Raw genomic sequence first — 21,776 nt, 5'->3', positions numbered from 1 at the left:
GACAACAGACGGATCAGCTGGGGTCAGTGCTGTTTCCCGGCCCCTCAGAAGAGCACCCAGGAGATGCCGAGTGCTCATAAAATATTTGTGGAATGAATCAACAAATTTACCAGTGGAAGAATGAATACAAGAGTCGGAGACGAGCTGGGAGATAACTTTGGGTGTCTGGGATGTCTGAGAAACAGGGAAAACTGAAGAGGAGGCAGCTTTGCCTGCCAAGCCTGTCTGTGAGCAGGAAGACAGGCATGTACAGTAAGGATGGAGGGCCAGGGGTGCCAAACTGCTCTTTTTTTTCTTTTTTCTTTTTACTTTTTTTTTCTTTCTTTTTTTTTTCTTGGTTTTACGCAACAGGGTTGGTCCAGCCCAGCCTGGAACTCACAGAGTTCCTGCCTCTGCCTCCCGAGTGCTGGGATTAAAGGTGTGCGCCACCACTGCCCGGTGCCAAACTGCTCTTTACTCCATGGTGCTGGCAGGAGGCTAATGGGAAAAAGAGGAGAAAATGTGGGTGTGGCTGATAGAAACCTTAGGGATCAGCTGGACATAGCAGCCTACAGACCCTCCTCTTAATCATCTTGACATTGAAGGGAAGGACAAGTTTAAGACTGAAGCCAGAAGGAATTCAGGACAACCCAGGTCAGGGTAAAATGTTCACACCCCAGGCAATTCTGCTCTTGCTTGTCTAGAAAACAATTCTTATCATCTGACAAAGCTCCACTCTGTCCTCAAGGGCCAGATGGGAAATAGTCTTCTAGAAGCTTCTCTTAAGCCTCCTGCCACCCCTTGCCAAGCTGGGTTTGCAGATCAACCTTCATCAACCTTTATCATGGTCATGCTGACCCTTGTTTATGGAATCAGCTCAGTCAATCACAGTACTACTTCCTTCTATCTGTTTCTACACCCATAAATAGGGAAAATAATGTATACCGCACAAGGATGTTATGAGGTTTCCTTGTGAGTCTATGCAGCTGGTGAGTGATGGATATTTAATAAATACTAGACAGGATGGTGATGAAGAAGAAAAACTTCTGAATCGCCCCCAAATGCCTGGCAGGTGGTTAGGTGGGCGCTGGTGAGAAAACAAAACAGCAAAACACAACATGGGACTTGGAATCCAAAATCCTGGCTCTGACATGGTGACTGTGATTTGAACAGGTGTCATACACCCTCAGCCTCCTCTCTCCTGCAGGATGGGATTCCTAAAACCGTGCTCAGAGGACCACAGGAATTGAGTGTATTCAGGCATCTTTCCAATGAACAAAGAACTATGATATGACAAACACCAGGCTAGGTGCTATGTTAGACTTCAGATGACACAGGGTCTGGTGACTGTAAGGGGAGTGGGGGAATAAGAAACAGCAATTGGGACATCTCAGTTCATGCAGGCTCATGCTCAGCAGCATCCACCCAGGGTCTGTTCTGTGCCAGCCTGCGAGACAGACAAGTGAGACGATGGCCCTAAAGACATTACTGATAGGAGTTAATGTGCACAGAGCATTGACTGCCTGACCTGGGCCTTAAGTTCCCCACACTTCCCAAAACCCAGGTGGAACTGACAGCTGTCTCCCACCGTGGCAGCCAAGATTCTGTGAATTAATGTGCTAGGAGTATGAAGCCGAGGCTCTGGTGTCTCGCGTGTGGTCAATAAATGGGAGCCCTAATTCTATTTATTAGCTCAAGAGGTAACACCAGGCATTTAGAGCCTTGAGTGTTTGATCTTATTTAATCATTTAATCCAGGGTGACAAGTGCTAAGACACGACACACGAAACCGCCTATAAACTTAAAAGCTTCGCACATGTGAGTGTTTGCTGGTGTTTCACAGGGGCTGACTGATGCTGACAGAGGGAGGCATGGAATGGTCATCATGAAACCGGATCATCCAGGAGCATTTCTGGAAAGTGAGCCTTGAGTAATTTAAGGAGTAGGGCAAGAGAGGCCAGCGTCAGAGGGCAGGGGGAGCCACCCTTCTGCAAACCTGGCTGCTTCTGCGACTGCAGGAGCCCCAATTCAAACAGGGCAATTTAAAAACATGTAAAAGGCATAAAGCAAGAGCAGCTGTGCACAGCTGCCGCCAAACGCTCCATCGCTGCCTTGCTGTGGACTCTAAATGACAATAAACCTTCCACCCCTTATAAATTAAGCAGACTTTCAAAAAAACCATATCTCCTCCTGCAACTTTTTATGGCTGTTTGGCAACTTTAATCATTTTGCAAAATGCAATTCCTGGCCATAAATTCTCTCCCAAGTACAGATTTAGGGAGATCTAGAGGACTGCGGCGGGTTGATAGGTAAGTTTTAATCTGACAAGGCCAAAAAGTCTATTAGATTTATAGGGAGGCAGCAGATACCCTGTAATTACACCAGGCTCGACCTCCCGGGAATCTCGAATGTGTGGGGGTAGGGGTGAGGGGAGAGAGTGGGAAGGAAGCAGCTGGGGCAGCTGCAAGGGCAGGCCAGAAGCCCCATGGTTCAGCTCCCTGGCCTGGCCTTTCCAGCCCAGGCCATGGTCACTTCCTGCACAGGCTCCCACTCTGGGTTCCAGGTCAATGAAGCTGGTAATTGATGCTCACACACACGCATACAGTATCCACTGTGCCTGTGGCTAGAGCCTGTTATGAAGAGTCAAGCACTCTGAAGGAGGTCACAGATCCCTGAGCAGAGTGCAGAGTGAATGAAAGGCATTGGGTTTCATTCAATTACACATTCAACAAGCACGCTGCCCACATTTGTGCTTTGTGTCACATGCTGTATAAGACAGCAGGACAGAGCCACAGACCATGTGTAGGTTGTGTATTGCACAAGACATCCTGCTAAGGGACATTGGATACAGGCTCCAGTTTTGGCCACTCCATCCCACAGAAGACCTGCTCAGTGTGCCCAGTAATGACCAATGGTAAGTGCTGACTGATATCTCTGTAGCCCCAACTTTGGCTCACATTGAGTGGTAGGGAGCTTGGTCTAATAGGAACCCCAGGAAAAAACTGGCAGTCTATGGGTCAGCACAGAGTTTTAAAATGTATAAATGTAACAAATGCCTACACTCCCTTATCTTGTCCTCCCGTCCCCTTCCTTTCCCTTTCCTTTTTTGCCCTCCCCTCCCTCTGTAGGGAAAAGGGACCAGTCAAAGAAACACACTTTGGCCTTGCAACCAGAATCAAAGAAATGTACCCTGGCCCTGAAACCAGTGCCAAAGAAACACACTTTTTTCCTGGAATCAGAGTCAGTGAAAGAAATGCACCCTGGCCCTAAAATTGAAGCCAAAGGCTAAAAAGGACCAGAGAAAGAAACACACTTTGTCCCTGAATCCAGAGCCAAATCTGTCCCTAATCCTGTGCAGAAAACTAACCAATCCTTGGGTAGGAGCTCTAGCCAATCTGAGCTCAGCATTGAAATCGGACCAATCCCTACCCTGGAAAAACTTCCCCCACCCCCAAGAATCCCTATATAAACCCTGTGTATGTTCAGCTTGGCTGGTCCAGCTGCTTCCTTCCAATAAACCCCTTCGATGAGCTTTGGGTGAAGATCTTCTTTTGTGGAGGCAGCGGAGCAGAGGCGACCCTGGGCAGAGCAGAGCGAGCAGGGCTGTAACACTTTTGGCGGGGGAAACCTTCCCTTAGCAGAACGGAGTTATTATACTCCACTCTCCACTCTCTGGGAGCAGAGCTGAACTGTAGCAACTTTGCCCAGGAAACCTCCTGCCGGAGAAAAACTGCTACACTGGGCAAACATCACCAGTTGGAAGACCCTCTCCTGCCAGAGCAGACCTGATACACTGGGGAAGCCTTTCCCTGAGGCAAGGCTGTAAGCTGCTAAGCTTACTGCAACCTATGGTGGTCCTTGGCTCCCGAGCTCCAGGATACCTTTCCATCTGAGCTGTGTAACACTCAGTATTCTGTGGCTCCCGAGTGCCAGAACACCTGTCCCATCCCAATCTGCCCAAAATGCCTACAACCTCACCTTCCATTTTCTTTCTTTTCCACATGTTATAATTTTTCATTATCTCATATTCAGAGACCAAATTTACATTTTGCTTGGCTCTAGTGTGAACTCCAGACGCTCGGGAGAGAGCCAAGGTGGTGAAGAGGGAAGTAAAGGATGACGTGGAGACATAGCATCCACCTCACAAGCCCCTGGTAGTTAACGGGCAGTAGAACTGCCCATGATGCTAGCTAGAGTCCTAATCCTGGAGACTGAAAACCTGCTATTTCACTTGACCCATGGGAAATTAGGGCTGTGAGTATAGCTAGTTACTAACCAGCTGACTTTACAACAGAGAGGTTTCCTGAGTCACCTGTATGGTTCAGTGTTACCAGGTGTCCTGAAGGGGCCAAACAATGCCCCCATGAAACAGATGTGATCAGCAATGGCTGGCTACAGAGATATAGGAAGGGGCCCAGAGCCAAGGAAACTGGGACAGCAGGAAACAGAGCCACCCTAGACTGAGTTTAGTGTAGTGAAAGCTATCTCCAACTTCTGACCCTCAGATTGCAAGATGATAGATATGTGCCGAAGGTCTATGGTAAGCTATCCCTGTAGCCACAAAGGGGTTATACTGAAGCTGAGGTCAGAGGCACCAATGAACAAGTGTTTTGGGTAAAGAAAACAACACCGTGTCATCCGCAGGGGTCCTCATTTTGCCCCAAGTGCTCTTCAGTTACGTGTACCCACATGAAGTCACATGAGCATTCAGGGGCATAAAGGCAGCCTTCCTGTGGGTACAGGGTACAGATAGATGGGGCTGCCAGAGGAAGCCAAGTCCCAGCTGGGTTATTGGGGTTGTTAGTGATCAGACCTGGACCAGGACGTGTCCTGAGCATCTTCTGTGGTTTATCTTCACCAGCAACTCAGTGTTGGATCACGTGGTGGCTATGACCCAGTCCAAAGTGCCCCTGACTCCCTCTGGTCAGGGTGGGGGCTCCTTGAGCTCCACATTCCGTCATTGGTACAGCGACGGTAGTCACTGCTCATCCTGGGTTGTTCTGTAGGTTAGATGAGAAAGTTCACAAAACACAGAGACAGTGAGTAACAGGTACTGAGCAGTTACTGCCAACAGTGTTAAATATGATGGAAAGACTTGAGGGTCACTCCAACAACCCCAGCCCCCTGGTATTCATACCCTAGGACTAGTCCCTCACATATTTGTGGGTGGAATCTGTCACTTACCTCTAACAGACCTGGAAAGGTGACAATGTCCCTCCATGCTCCCTGGTTAGTCTATACTGTGTAAGCTGTGCCTTAGATACAGGTTCTTGCTTGATGTAGGTAGCAGCCATGCTGGAGAAATCCCCAGACCAGTGACTATAGATCACTCAAGAGTTGAGGGTCTCCTCAGCAGACAGGCAGCAAGAGTGAGGCCCTAAAAGGAAACAAAAGTCAGCTGACTGTAGAGAGTTCTTGAAAGCAGACACCGCCACTGCCATCACCACCATCATCACCACCACCATCACCATCACCATCACCACCACCATCACCATCACCATCACCACCACCACCATCACTACCACCACCACCACCACCACCACCATCACCATCACCACTGCCATCTCCATCATCACCACCACCACCACCACCACCATCACTACCACCACCACCACCACCACCACCACCACCACCACCATCACCACTACCACCACCACCACCACCACCATCACCATCACCATCACCACCACCACCATCACCACCACCATCACCATCACCACCACCACCATCACCATCACCACCACCACCATCACCACCACCATCACCATCACCACCACCACCATCACCACCACCACCATCACCACCACCACCATCACCATCACCACCACCACCATCACCACCACCACCACCACCATCACCACCACCACCATCACCATCACCACCACCACCACCATCACCACCACCACCACCACCATCACCACTACCACCACCACCATCACCACCACCACCACCACCATCACCATCACCACCACCACCATCACCACCACCATCACCACCACCATCACCATCACCACCACCACCACCATCACCACCACCACCACCATCACCACCACCACCATCACCATCACCACCACCACCACCACCATCACCACTACCATTACCACTGCCATCACCACCACTATCACTACCACTCACCACCATTTGGGCCTCCTGATGGATGATCCCAGCTGACCCTTGATGAAGCTATGTGAGACCCTCAGAAGAGGACCCAGAGAAGCCATCAACCCACTGATGTGGTGAGAAACATATAATTGAAAGCTGCCAAGTTTTAGGTCCCTCTTAGAATTCACACTGAATAGACAATGAACCTATCCCCATTCACTAAACACTGGTTCCCATTTTACAAGTGGAAACTGAGGAGTGAAAAAAGAAGGTTCTAAGCCAGGCAGTGGTGGCACACACCTTTAATCCTAGCGCTTGGGAGGCAGAGACAGGTGGATCTCTGTGAGTTCAAGACCAGCCTGGTCTATAGAGCAAGTTCCAGGACAGGCTCCAAAGCTACAGAGAAACCAAAAAAAAAAAAAAAAAAAAAAAAAAAGAGAGAGAGAGAGAGAGAGAGAGAGAAAAGAAAAAAGGAGATTCTAAAGTCACACAGCTAGTTAAAGGCACAGCTAGAGCCCAACCCATGACTCAATTCTAAAACCCTTGTTATGAAGCCCCTACCAAGCTGTTTTCCCCTAGGACAGCCAGCCCACCCCTCATCAGACCTTTAAGTGCCATTCTCTCCCTCCAGGCTCTCTTGTATCTTCATCCTCCCTCCACTCCCTTTCTCTTCTCCTGCCCCCTTCCCCACCACACCCCAACATAGAGCAGTCACTTCATATCAGCCCCCACCTTCTGTCCTCAGGGTGTCTCCCTTGGTTCATCCCTGCCAGCAAGTGGGCATCTTCACAGCTTTGTTCCTCCTGGCCAGAGCTGAGATACCCTAATACCACCAGAGAGGCTGAATCATCCCATAGGGTTATCCCACAGGGCTAGAAGCAAACTCACAGGCAGGCCTCCAACATTCAGAGCCAGTCCGTGACAGATGTCCCAAGCCACATCATCCCGAAGGCAGAACTAGCAGGAAGTGTCACCCTGGGCTGCTCTGGCCCATCAGCAGTCCTCGGCTCTACTGCCCTTCCCCTGAAGGAAAGAGGGGCTTCTTTAAAGATAGAACAGAATAAAATATAGATAAGCATTAGTCAAATGAAATTAATGCTTCCAATATTGTTTTAGGCTTGCTCATATGCATCAAGCATTTATGAAGTTGTCGTTTATCACATGAGGATATTGCAGTTATATATTAGCTGACTGTCTGGTGGCCACTGCAATGGCCCTCCCTGGACCCCAGGTCGCCCTTCACAGGCAAAGTCAGCCTTGGTGACATCCATCTCTTTCCTCTGCTGACACGTCCCTAGATACTGATAAAAGGCCTTGCCCCCAACAACATATGAATATTTAAATGACAGTTAATTATTCAGCATATAATGATATGATTAGCATCCGCTTTATTGCTGGCTGTGGGCCCAGCCAAGTCTTGCCCCACACTGAGGGGGGTGATGAAGAAATGCCAAAATGCAGGCAAGCCCCAGGTCTGTGGCATCTGCCGGGACCCGTTGGCATTTGGGGAAATGACCCCCAGGACATGCCCAGCTGCTCTGTGTCGGGCTGCATGTGGGGTCTAGGAAGGCAATCTAGCTAACAGGGCCTCTGCTCACAGTGCTCAGTGTCTGCCAAGAGCTCACATTCACCCTGCCAAGCACTCTGTGAAAGCATCATTGGATACTGAAGCATCATGAAGCTTTGTCCTTGACAACCTTCTTTCTCTTAGGAATGAGGGAAATGAAGTTGCGGGTGAATTAGCACAAGCAAGGTCACACAGTGTGTGAAGGACCTGGGATTTGAACCCCTGACTCCTCAGAGCTTGCTCTACCAGCTACAAGCAAAGCTTGTGCACTAGACAGGAAGCACTGAGAAGCTAATGCCAGCAAAAGGCATCAAGACCATGAGGCTGAGTTTGAATGGAGATGAGGTGGGTGTGGCTTCTACAAGATAGCTCTGGAGCTGCGCATTGGGGAATAATGAACTGGGGATGCTGAGAGGCAGGGTATCCAGGCCAAGTGACCTCAAAGAAGCAAAAAGTATTAAATAGGTACAGGGGATCAAGCTCAGGTGTCATGCTTTCATGGCAAGCACTGAGCCATGCTCCCAGCCCAGAGTTCAAATTATTTACTTTAAACAAAAGATGTAAAAACCTTATTTTAGAACAATTGGGAAATGTGACTGAACTGAAAACTGGTGTTTTGAAACTGCTGCTGATTTTGTGTGTAAAAGAGATGTAGTGACTGTAAGGGATAGTCTTATTCTTGGGAGGAGCATTTGGAGATGAGAGTCACAGTTTCCAAACTCACCTGCAAATGCAGTACCAAAAAGAGACAGCTGCAACAATGTGGCAAACAGTTTCAACAGACCAACTCTCCACACAGGCTTCCTGCGTACTAATAACACTATTCTTCCAAACTTGTCCATAGGTTTGAAAACTTCCAAAATTAAAAGTCAAGGGTGAAGGAAGAAAGTGCAAGACCCAGCCTGGCGGAAGCAGGCTCAGCCAGCTGCAAGGACCCTGCCCAGCCAATGCAGCCCGGCCACCCATGGCCAAAGGCTGAGTCACCAATGCAAGTGGTCCTTCCGGCAATGGCTGCAAACCCAGGGGGGCAGAGGGTCAGGGGCCCAGCTGTAGCCCCACATCCCCCAATATCCCTCTTGAAAAGGTCAGCTCCCCAGACATCAAGAAGGGCCCTGTCCCTGGGGAAGGCTGGAGCCAGAAGCGTTCTGGGAGGCTCACTAGGAGGTGACCACATGAACACTTGCCCCTTGGGACAAAAACACTCTTGTTTTTGCAGCATGAGCTTTAGGTCCCTAGTGCAAGGGTTTCCTTTGCTTCCTCTTCTACATGCTCCAAAGCATCAAACAGCTACTCCTGCCTGCAGGAGAAGGGGAGAAGAGCTGTCTGGACCACGTGTGCTTGGGGCTCAGATCACAGGAACATTCTGGCTGCATGTGCAGGGCCAGGTTCCCAAGTGGAACAAGCTATGGACTTCAGTCTCTTTCAGAGATTCCCAAATGGCACTAATATGTTATTGTCAAGAGACCTAAAGTCAAGAAGACTCTTAGTCCATTCTAACTTTCTTTCACAGCCCTTCCTAACAGCTCCAGCCATACAGAGTCAGAACGCCTTCAGGAAGTTCTGCTAAGAGCTACCTGTTAGCTTGCTAGGGTTTGAATCCAGAATGTCCCCCACAGAATGCTGTTTTAAGTCCTTGGTCCCTGGCTGGTAGAGATATTTTTAGGGCAGTGGAGCCTTTCAGAGGGGGGAATCTGGCTGATGGGAGTACTAATGTCACTAGACACAAGCCTCTGATTGTACCCACCCCTGGTTCCAGGCTAGCTGATTCTGCTTCCTGGTCTACCACCACAAGAACACTCAGCCACTTCTCGCTCCTACCTCATGGGCAGAGCTGTCCCACCACACCTTCCCAAAACTCTCCAGACTCCCTGAGCCAACACAGAGCCTTTTCCTCGTGATGTTATTTCCCCCAGGTATTTTGTCATAGTGACACAAAAGTTAAAAATCCACCCCTGGACCAAATTTAGCTTTTGTCACACCTCGCTTATCTGCATTCTTCCTTGTTACATGAGCTACACCACAACCCAGTAAGATACAGGTGTGCTTTTACCCAACATCCCTCAAAATGACAGACGTGAGAAAAGCAAAGACGGGAGCAGGAGAGAGTGGCAGGGGTGACTGTGTTAGCAGATCCGGGGAGTTGTGGGACCAGCTGTTCTAAAGACAGAGCTCAATGTCCGTGTGTGTGTGTGTGTGTGTGTGTGTGTGTGTGTGTGTGTGTGTAGAGAGAGAGAGAGAGAGAGAGAGAGAGACAGAGAGAGAGAGACAGAGAAAGACAGACAGACAGACAGACAGAGACAGAGAGACAGAGAGAGAGATGCATGTGATGGGATACACACATATGTCACAGTGTGAGTGTGGAGACCAGAAGACATTCTCCTTGTTTGAGACTTTAAGTTGTTTTATTTTATTATTTTGTTTTTGTTTGCCACTGAATACATCGGGGTACCCAAAGTTTATAAAGAGTCTCCCATCTCTGCCTCCTATTTCCTCATAGGAACACTGAGATTAGAACCGCTCATGCTATATGTCTGGATTTTTGTGTGGGCTCCAGGGATTCAAACTCAGACCATTACACTTATACTTCAAGCCCTGGAAATGCAACTTGCAGGGCTGAGCCCTATGTACAAGGCAGGGGAGGATGAGAACATGATCTGTGTGCAAACGGTCACTGAGCACAGTTGTCATATCCTTACTTCTCATCAACTCTTTGAGGCTTCTGTCTTTCTCCCAAAAGTCTGCAAGAAAAGGAAAAGGGAGACCATGCCAGGGTCATCCACTCCAGCTAACTGTCCTATATGCAAGCAGATCCTTCCATTGATCCCAGGCAAAGCTGTAGAGTCCCTGTAGGCATAACTGTCCTCATAGCCCCACCAGGTCAGCCATGACCCTCCTCATATAAACAGGGTGTGTGAGTTACTTTTCTCTTTGCTGTGACACCTAGCAGAAGCTCAGAGGGTGCAGCACATCATGGCACCTAGCAGAAGCTCAGAGGGTGCAGCACATCATGGCACCTAGCAGAAGCTCAGAGGGTGCAGCACATCATGGCACCTAGCAGAAGCTCAGAGGGTGCAGCACATCATGGCACCTAGCAGAAGCTCAGAGGGTGCAGCACATCATGGCACCTAGCAGAAGCTCAGAGGGTGCAGCACATCATGGCACATAGGCATGGTGTGGGAGCCACTTGGCCTCTGTCACCCTGAGCATGAGGTAGCTGGTCACATCCTCTCTCCAAAGGGGTGTGGCCACTGTTCCAGGTTCACAGACAAGATGCTGCTACAGTCACATCATAGAGGCCAACCGGAAGCAGGGTTAGCTATTGCCCTCAAGACTCTGACTCTAAAGAGACCTGCTTCTTGCAGCCAGACCTTGATTCTTCTTTTTTAACACTGACTCTTTTTTTTTTTAGTAGTTTATTTAATGTACACTGGTGTCTTTTTGTTTGTTTGTTCTGAGATAGGATTTCTCCATGTAACTGCCCTGGCTATCCTGGAACTCGCTCTGTAGACCAGGCTGGCCTCAAACTCACAGAGATCTGTCTCTGCCTCCTGAGTGTGTGTCACCACACCTGTTGTGTACTGGTGTTTTGCATGCGTATATGTCTGTGTCTGGTCTTGAAATTACAGACAGTTTGAGCTGCCATGTAGGCACTGGGAATTGAACCCCATCCTCTAGAAGAGCTGTCAGTGCTTTCAGCCACTGTGCCATCTCTCCAGCCCCCAGTCAGGCCTTGACTCTTAAAGGCCCTATGGCTTCCTCCAAAAAGCACCACCAGCTGGTAACCAATTGATATAAAAACATGAGCCTGTGGGCAGAAGTCCAGATCCAGACTGTAATGTGGAGAGATGCTATTTCCCAGTTACCCAGGCTGCCAGCAGCCCAGTCTGAAGTCACCTTGTTAGAAATTACAGGCCTTGTGCACTGTTTCACAGATGTACACCGCAGAGGGATTTTACTCCTGTTGGTTGGCATTAAAAGAAATGGTCCTCCTGGTGCCCACTTAATGGTCAGAGGGCACAGAAAGGACACACATCAGCAGAGAGGTCCTGCCCCTGTCCCTTTACTAAGCACCTTCTTAGTGAATGCTGACCAAGGAGACACAGCCCCCCCCACCACCACCAGCAGCTCCCTGCATCCTGGAAAAACCAGCATCACAGACAGCACTCAGACGACAACTGTGTATGTGCTACAAAGAAAGGAGTCCTGGCAATTTCAGGAGATGTAACAGCAAGCCTGATGCAGCCTGAGGACTCAGGACCCAGGGCAGATGCCGTCCCAAAAGTTAAGGGCTTCATCTGTCCCCAAGAATAAGGCCCAGAAGCCAACCCTAGTCTAATTGTGCAGCATTCGTATTTACACACATTTATTTAAAACCATATATTTTTCTGTTTGAATGTGTGCATATGTATTTGCAGGTGCATTTATGTAACAATACATGTAGATGCTTTACATGGCACTTAAGTCAAAGTCAACCATATAGAAATTCTATGACATTCTCTTTTGTTTAATCTCTTTATGATCGTTATATACATAAGATATATTTATTTTCTATATTCATTTATTTACGTGTGTGTGTGTGTGTGTGTGTGTGTGTTCATGTGTGCCACATGAGGAGGTCAGAAGACAGCTTGCAGGAGCTGGCTTCCTCTTTCCACCACGTGAGTTTTAGGGGCTGAACTCAGGCTTGGCGGCAAACACCCTTACCCACTGAGCCATCTCAGTGGTCCAGGATGCCATGTTTATGATCTGTGTCCAGAATGACCAGATCACATAATAAGAGTCCTGACCAGAACGAGACCACAGGATGAACCCACTGCACCCATCAGAGAGCATGTATGGAACTGTACAGGGATATGTCCACAGGACTGTGAAAGAGGCGTGAGGGTGCAGAAGCTCTCAGTGTAGCTCAGCATAAGCATGCGTGTGCACATATATGTCAGCACCCTGAGCTCGGGCATACGTGCAGAAGCTCTGTGTTCTGTGAAGGGGAGGGGACGGGAGCACCTCATTTTCCTGGGTTGGCAGTTTTGTGGTTCCCTGCCTCTGGGAGTCAGACGCCTGCTACACACTCTGCTGTTCCTTACAGCCGTCTTGCCTGCAGCGGTTGCACAGTTGAAAAATATGGGTCCGTGTGCCTGCTAGGGGAGTCTGCATGCAAACAAGTAGGACTCATGGCCATTTTGCAATTCCTGCTCATTAGACATGTCTGGGGCCTTGCGAGTGAGCTCTGAGGATAAATAAGTATAAATATTATATTTGCCTCCAGGTTATCTTTAAAAATGTATTTCCCTCTCCTTCTACCTATCTCCCAGCCCCCACCAGTAACTGTCAGAGCCTCCCAAAAGCTCCTGGGTGTCAGAAATGCCACCCAGAGTGTCCAGGGTCCTTAGCGAGTGGCTTGCGTCTCTTAAGCTGCCTCCATGGCCCCGTTCATGGGTGGCCAGAGGCAGCAAGGTACCCTGCGGTTTTCTTGGTGCCCCTGGAACAAGAAAAGGTATGGCTGATACCTGGTGCTGAGTATCCAAGCTTCAAGAAACACTACAAAGAGGTAACAAGGAGCTTTGTCCTCTCTAGCTGGGCCTGGATAACATGAACAGGGATGGACAGGGACATAGCAAAGCTCACGATGTACTCCTACCTGGCATGGTGCCACCATGTGAAAAAGCCTTGAGGTCCCCACAACAGGGCTAAGGAGACCCAGGCCATCTTCAGTGTATGGACCACTTGTTAAGAGAGCAAAGCCAGAGCCAGGCTATGCCCTGCTGGTAGGAGCTGCACACTTAGCATGCACAGAGCCTTGGGGTTGGTCTCAGTGGCACAACAACTGCCTAACTGTGCACACACATAATGCCAGCACTCTAAAGGATCAGCATCAAGGTCACCCTGGGCTACACAATGAATTTGAGGCCAGCCTGGGCTACATGAGACTGACTCAAAAGGAGAACAAGAGAGGCGGGGGAGGGAGAAAGAGAGAGCCCTACTCATAGAACGAAGGGGGTGATGGGAAAAGACATGCTTTCTGCCATGCTCTGGGCTGCTGAGAGGGGACTTGGGCAGTGGGTATTCTTAGACAGCTGCAGCTGCATTCTGGTCATTTCCAAGGTTGAGAGTCACTGAGGTGAGGTGAAGAAGTTAAGAAAAACTGGAACAAAGTGTAGGCCAGCTCCTCAAGCTTGAGAGGGGATGGTAAACCCCAGAAGTCACACTGCTTCCCGTGTCCTCCATGAGGGCCCTCCCTCTTCCTCAGGCTCCCTGTAAAGAGTCTGATCTTCCTGTCTGCATCAGTGGTCCAAAGGAAACTACATCTTCAGGCTGGGAAGACTCCACAGCAGGTCACAGATTACCCCAGTCACCGTGGGAGAAACTATCTTCCTCCCCTCATGGACTCAGGTGGTAACGTTGCTAGGGTTGGGGGGTTGCACGGCAGCATAATAAATGTCACCCCCAAGTTGCATGACAGTAACAGCTACCATTTGTTTGCTACCTAGGACTAGTCTAAACCAGTCTTAGCAATACGGTCCTCAGTGCTTCACTTATCCCAGGTCTGTAGGACACTTCAAAAAGAAACGGTGGGGTGAGGCAGCACAAGCCTTTAATCTCCAGCTCTCAGGAGACAGAAGCAGGCAGATCGCTGCGAGTTCAAGGTCAGCCTGGTCTACATAGAAAGTTATAGAACAGCTAGACCTACATAGTGAAACCCTGTCTCAAAAGAAAGAAAGAAAAATAGGAAAGATGATTGGTCTCTCAAGCCTTAGATGTACCCATATGATTGGTCCAATCACTGATACCTGCTGCCAAGATGGAAGGGAAGTAGGGTGAAATCTAGGAAGAATCTCCTTTCCCTCTCTCTCTCTCTCTCTCTCTCTCTCTCTCTCTCTCTCTCTCTCTCTCTCTCTCTCTCTGTGTGTGTGTGCGCGCATGTGTGTGTGTGTTTGCTCTTTCTCTCTCTCTCTGTGTCTGTCTGTCTGTCTGTGTCTGTGTCTGTGTGTCTGTGTGTGTGCCCGAATGCGCAATGCACACATGAGTATGTTTACATGTGTGTGGAGATGCCATGAGTAAACACTGGGTATCTTCCTCAGTCACTCTCCATCTCATTTTTTGAGACAGGGTCTGAAACTCATAGGCTCAGCTAGATTGACTGATCAGCAAGCCTCAGAAATCCTTCACCCTAGGCCCCCAGTGCTGGGGGTACAGACAGAGGTCACCAGAGTGGCTTTTACAGGAGCCTTGGTGATCTAAACTTGGGTCCACATGCCCACACAGCAAGCCCTTTACCAACTGAGTCATTGCCCCAGCCCACTGGGAAGACATCACAGGAGGGGGAGTTTCCAGCTTCTTGCCCCTCTTCCATAAGGTATTAAATGGGCCTTTGGCACCTCAACCTCTTATAGCTTGAGATTCTGTTAGACAATGGAGCATTCTTCATACTGCACCCTCTCCGTGCCTCAATGTTCTCATCTATATAATGTGAGTCACTGAAGGACTGTCCTAAGGACTAAAGGAAATTGAACCTGTCTTGCACATGGTTAGTTAGCAACCATTATGACCAGAAATCATTACTGTTTGTCCAATCTCTCCACCCCCTGTAAACCACCCGGGTCTAGCAATGATAGAGAAGGACAAGTTACCAGAAGACTGATGAAAAGAAGAAATACCACAAACAGCTGATCCCTCTCTTCCAGCCTAAATTGCAACCATGTGATTGGTCTAGATTGATCAGGTGGTTACCCCCGTCCAATCACCTGCAAGTAGGTATGTGATCTAGACAGGCCTGTGGTTGCTTACTCCAGTAGGGCAGAACTGACACTGTGATAGCTCAAGATCTAGCCTTTGAGGAAACCTGGTGATGTTTGCTTCCTTCTCCTCGGCCTCTTGCTCTGGGGACATTTCCACTTAGAACCGAGGCACATGCAACAGGAATCCAAGCCACGCCAGAAGGCTCTGGAAACAGTCCCAGAAGAATTCCTTGTCTAGAACCACTATTTGCCAATAAGTATCATTGCTAGCCAGTGTCAATTACTAGATAACACCCAAGCAGGATACAGGCCAGCTGCAAGTTCATACAACACCAGCCCCAACCATGATCTGACTACAACATCAAGACAGACCCCAAGTGAGAATCACCCAGCCAAGTCCAGTTTACCCCAGAACCAAGAGCTAGAAAAACAGCTGGTCTGATGCCTTAACTTGGGGTTGGTCTATGAGCAGTAACCAAAACACTGTTGGTATTAACATTATGCTTCTTTGTGGCCTCATCACGCTGGCTTGTTACGACTGGAAGTGTGCCCTAAGAACAGTGAACAAGCTGGAGCATCTGCATTCTATTCCTCTGTAATACAACTGTATTCCCATAATTACACTGCCCAATCCCATCTTACTCACTTAGTCCACGTGTTAAGAGAAAGGATCGGATTGGCCAGGTTAGATAGGTGTTCATACCTTGATAAAGTCACCTGTGAACAAGAATGAAGGTCACATGTGTCTAGGGCTGTATGGAGTTGGGGTAGTGGGGTATTCTCTAAGAAAGGATTTGGAGTGTGGGGGCTCTTGCAAGGCACATCTTGGTCATGTCTTTTATGTCAGTTTGTTTTTCTTTATGAACCACACAGTGCCACATGGCTACAGCTCTGTTCTAGCATCTCTATTATTGATATGATAAAACAGCAGGAGATAAAAAAGCAATGTGGGGGAGGGGGATCTTTTTGTCTTAGAATTCCAGGTTATAGTTCATTATTGCAGAGAGACAGCACATCTGTAGTCAAGAGCAGAGAGAGAAGGGCATGGATCCTTGTTTGCTCACTCTCTGGTTGCTACTCAGCTAGCTTAGTTCAGGGACCAGCTCATGACATGGGGTCTTCCCACCTCAGCTAACAATTTGGGGATTCTAGAAACTTCCGAAGAGAGGGGCCATGTTCTGGGCAATGGGCATTGTGTCTTAGTCAGTGGAGGATACAGTATGAGGTAAATGTGAGGTGATATGTTGTTTATGATCTAATAAAGCCACTGGAGATCAGAAGGCAAAGCCAGCCACACTAGTTAGATATAGAAGCTGGGCAGTAGTGGTACATACCTTTAATCCCAGGACTCAAGAGATAGAGGCAGATGGATCTCTGTGAGTCCAAGGCCATCCAGGGCTACACAAGAGTGAACTAGTCTAAAAGAGAAACAGAGCTCATGCTGTTGGGGAAGTCTTATGTTAATAAAGCACTGTCTGGCCAATAGGAATCTAGATAGGTGGGACTAGGAGTCCAGGAGGATTCTGGGAAGGAGAAACACGAAGAGTCGACATGTAACCGCCATGGGGTAGGAAACCCGGAACTATTCTCCGGTAAGAGACATACTTAGATTAACAATTATGGGGTAATTACTTAAAGCAGAGCTAGCCAGTAAGAAACAAACAAGGCCAACAGCTTCATAATTAATACAGCGTCTTGTGTGTTTATTTGGGGACTACAATGCGGCAGAGCCCAGGCGGCTGGCAGGGGATAAACCAAAGCGGCTAGCAAAGATAAAGCTTCTCTTTACATCATGCCTTTAATCCCAGCACTAGAGAGACTATAAGGAGATGGAGATGCAATCTGAGGTTGGTGGATCATCCCTTCAGTCTGAGCTTTGGTAGAGGTGAGAACTCTCTAGTGGCTGGCTGCTTTGCTTCTCTGATCCTCAGCTTGAACCCCAATATCTGTCTCTGGGTTTTTATTATTCATGTTACACAACTGCAAACAAGTTAACCTCAGGTTTCCACAGTCTGAGCTGCTTGGGATGGGGTGGGGCAAAGACTCTGTTTTCCCAAGCCCCACCTTAGTCTTTCTATACCTAGATATTTCTCTACCCATCAAAGCCTCATTTCCTTTCACTTTTTGTTTTGTTTTGTTTTTCGGTTTTTCAAGACAGGGTTTCTCTATGTAACCATTCCGGCTGTCCTGGAACTCACTCTGTAGACCAGGTTGGCTGGCCTCAAACTCACTGAGATGAGATCTGCCTGCCTCTGCCTCCTAAATGCTGGAACTAAAGGCTGCGTGTGCCACCAACGCCCTGCTTCCTTTCACATTCTTACTGAGAACCGGTTGTCTCTACGTTTGGAATGTTTGTAGCCCAAGGTCGATGGTAGGACCTCAGAATAGGCATGCTAAGCCCCCACTGACTCACTGGCTGGCAGGAGGAACCCATTTTGGTGGGGGTGGGGATCAGGGAACATCACACACTACAAACTCCATCTTGGCCTCACAGCCACTCATAGGGGTTGATGGTGCTGGCCCAGGGCCAGGAGAGTGAGTGGCTTATTTCTGTTCCATTATAGCTTGAGCCCATATGCAAACCAGAGGACTATGTCTATAAATAAGATATTATAGTTAAATCAATATTGATTATTAGGAGTTAGTGTTATATTTAAAGCCATAAAACTGAATAAATATTATGGTAAAAGTGTCCTAAATCTCATGGGTAAACTCACTGTGTAAAACAAAAAGACAGGCCTTGAATTGATGGAGTTGTGACCCCATGTCCCACGCACTGCAAAGAGCTATCGAGCAGACGGCTCTCCTTCGTAGGGGCAAAAGTGATTTGGGGACAGTGCACATGTCCATCAGCCCATCCCTCAGTCATATTATTAACATACTAATTTAGGGACTGGTGACGATACTAGTCATTATACCACAGTGTTCATTCACCCTTGGGTTCTAAATTTAAGAATAAGTAGGAAGGTAGGTAGGTAGGCAGGCAAACAGACTGACAGACGACAGATAGACAGACACTAATTTACTCTGGCAGCAACTTGTATTTGTCAAATTTATTTTTTTACTTTGTCTGCCTGTATCCGTGGACGAGATGGGGATCGCCCGTGTCACGGTGCACGCGTGGAGGAGGTCTGAGGACAACTCTGTGGGGCTGAGTCTCTCTGTCCACTTCACATGGGTTCTGGAGATCAAATCCAGCTCATCGGACTTGCTCCACGTGCCCTTCGCCCATGGAGCCGACTTGCTGCCACCCCCAATCTATTTTTCTTTTTTTAATTTTTAAAATTAACTTTATGATTTAAAAAAAACTTGCAAATACAAAACCTCAAAATTTTTTCCAAATTTAGTCTACCAAAAGAAACTTTTTCTCCCCCTCACTTGAAAATGCTGATATTTACATCCTTCGAAACCACAGGGAGGGTAGAGGTAAAAGGGACAAGAAGAACAGAACAGAACCCCGCTCCTTGGAGGTAGGCAATGTTAGCCAGCTTTCCAATGCTGTGACAAATTCCTAAGACAACTGACTTACAAAGAAGAACGAACATTTCTGCCTATGGTTCTGCTGGTCTCAGTTCCTGACTGGTTGACCTTGTCACTTTTAGGCCTGTGGTGAAGCAGCCTGCAGGGAGCAGAGAAATCGTGTGGAACTCATGGCAGAGCAAAATCCTTCAACTCAAAGCTAGGAGCAAAAAGGGAGGAGGACACTGGGGTTAACACCCCTTCTGCGGCCTGTGACTTAAAGGCTCCCAGCAGGCTGTGCCATTTAAACGCTCTACCACCCCAGTACCATTTAAACGCTCTACCACCCCAGTACCATTTAAACGCTCTACCACCCCAGTACCATTTAAACGCTCTACCACCCCAGTACCATTTAAACGCTCTACCACCCCAGTACCATTTAAACGCTCTACCACCCCAGTACCATTTAAACGCTCTACCACCCCAGTACCATTTAAACGCTCTACCACCCCAGTACCATTTAAACGCTCTACCACCCCAGTACCACACTAAAGAACGATGGTTTGTTGCTGCTGTTGTTTTGTTTTCAGACAGAGGTGTTCAAGTAAGCAGCTATTTGGAACTTGTTATGTAGCCTAGGATAACCTTGAACTTGATCTTCCTGCTCCCACTTTCCAAGTGTGGGACTACAGATGTGTGCCAACCAGCCTGACTCTAAAAAGCAACCTTGAGGGCCTCTGAGAGACATCCCAAACCCAACTACAACAACCACTATGAGCACTTTGGGGAAAATCCTTCCAGATGTTTTTCTGAGTATAGGTGTAGGTGGACATGTGAATGTAATCTAATTCTTTAATTAGAGTTGAAGTAGCCAGGCTGCCCTCCAATCTAAATAGATTAATTCTGCAATGTGTACTAAAGCTGTATTTGAGGGCTGGAGAGGTGGCACGACAACTTAGAGCCTTTGTTGCTCTTCCAGAGGAGCTGGGTTCAAATCCCAGCACCCCCATGGGGGCTCACCACTGTCAGTAACTCCAATCTCAGGGGACCCAGTGACCTCTGAAGGAACTAGGAGCATACATGGTGCATACACATACATGGGTAAAGCAATCATACATAAAACAATAAAATAATTTTTTCAAAATTAATAAAATAAAATATACGTGTGGTTTCTTGAATGAGAATGGCCCCCATAGGATCATATATTTGAATGCTCGGTTCCTAGTTGGTAAAACTGTTTTGGGGAACTATTAGGAGATATGACTTTATTGGAAGAGGTGAGTTACTGGGAGGTGGGTTTGAGGTTTCAAAAGCCCACATCAGGCCCAGTTTCCCTCTCTCGCTGTCTCTTTCTCTGTCTGCCTCCCTCCCTCTTTCTGTGCCTCCCCCTCCCTCTCTCTGCCTCTAGCTTGGTAAGTTCTCAGCGACTGCTCCAGCACTGTGCCTGACTGCCATGCTGCCCACCATGATGATTGTGGACTCATCCTCTGAAACTATACGCAAGCCCCCAGCTAAATGCTTTCTCCTATAAGTTGCCTTGGTCATGGTGCCTCCTTACAGCAACAGAACAGCAATGGAGATGCTAACAGTACTGCATCAATTCCTTCTAACTGTGTGTTTAGCTTGTTTCAGGGCTACACAGAGACTAAGAAGCCCCACGATCTGCCATCTTCAAGCTGTAGACCCAGAAACATCTCCTCCCTGAAACCTTCCCAGGTCTTCTTTTGCCAACTTTCCACAACTCCCATGGTCCTTTGCTTGTACTCACAGCACGTGTTTTACCCTCGTATTACCACAAATAATGTGTGCCTGGTGGGATACACGTACTCATGCGTGCGCAGTTCCACATGTGTGCGTGTGATGGGAAGAGGTCCACCTCAGGTGTCATTTCCCCAGAAGCTACCGCCTTGCTTTATCAGACAAGCTCTCTCACGAGACCGAGGCTCACCAACTAGGCTGGACTGACTGGCTAATGACAGCCAGGGACCCGCCTGTCTCTACCTCCCCAACACTGGCATTACAAGAGTGCACTACCACGTCCAGCTTTTCTCCAGGGTACTGAGGACCCAGACTCATTTCCTCATGCTCTAAGCACTTCCCTAAATGTGCTATCTCCCCGAGCCTACAAGTAACTTTTAACATGACACAAAACCAGGACTGTGCCTCATCTGATAATTAAAAGCTTGCAGTATAAATGAAGAAATAAATAGTCGTGCATACACAATGACAAAGGTAGAACATCCTCTGTGTTCCACTATCAGCTGGCTAACCCTCACGACGAGGCACTGGATGGAATCCAGCATCTGGAGTAGAAATGCAAAGGTGCCAGCAAGTCTATCCTCTACAGATGTGAGCAACGTGGTCCTGGCCAGAAGATATGGGCATTAAACTTGGATGCTTCCTTGTGCTTTTTATTGGATGGTGCACCTGGCTATTGTTAGATTGTGGCTATTTCTGGGTCCCTCTGCGATTCTATATCAGGCATCCCAAACTGGCCACCCGCGGGCCAAATGCATCCTGCAGCTTTGTTTGGCCCAAGCTGGTATTTTTGTTTTAATTGACTTTAGTTGCCAGCATGCAAAATTCAGGAGATGTCATATAAAATTCCAGACTTCTGACTTCTCTTAAAAACTCAGAAGGTCTAGCAATATCAGGTTTAACTTCCTACAGTGTGTCAGTCATGGCTGGAGCTGCCACAGCTATCTTACACACACACACACACATACACACACACACACACACACACACACACACACACACACACACGCATATATTCCCTTCACGGGACCATCTTCCCCACACGGCCCATCTCACTGGCTTTCTGTCTGCTCCCTGAGGGTATCAGTCTCCCAGATCTCTGCTCACTGAATTTGATCATTGGAAGCAGCAGGTAGCTGAATGGGTCACAGGAGAACAATAGCTAGAAGATTCTGG

At 48.1% G+C, this 21,776-nt stretch overlaps 1 long non-coding RNA gene across 4 annotated transcripts in view; it reads right to left on the bottom strand.

Annotated features, from left to right (window-relative positions):
- Positions 1–325: 325 nt before the first annotated feature.
- LOC106022355 overlaps positions 326–21,776 on the bottom strand; it is a 42,094-nt gene continuing 20,643 nt past the window's right edge. Inside the window, exons 2-5 of one of the 4 annotated variants that reach the window (XR_005881264.1) lie at positions 6,813–7,122; positions 5,163–5,355; positions 4,792–4,978; positions 326–477 (exon numbers count right to left, since the gene is read on the bottom strand). This is a non-coding gene — a long non-coding RNA (uncharacterized LOC106022355). Of the gene's footprint in view, positions 478–3,838; positions 4,979–5,162; positions 5,356–6,812; positions 7,123–21,776 lie in introns of those variants that run through there. The other 3 variants (XR_005881263.1, XR_005881266.1, XR_005881265.1) reach the window with 3 other exon arrangements.

Source organism: Mesocricetus auratus, unplaced genomic scaffold, assembly GCF_017639785.1.
Source record: "Mesocricetus auratus isolate SY011 unplaced genomic scaffold, BCM_Maur_2.0 Super-Scaffold_100014, whole genome shotgun sequence".
NCBI classification, from domain to species: domain Eukaryota; kingdom Metazoa; phylum Chordata; class Mammalia; order Rodentia; family Cricetidae; genus Mesocricetus; species Mesocricetus auratus.
Note: the sequence above shows the minus strand (reverse complement) of the source record. Positions and strands in the feature narration are given on the sequence as shown.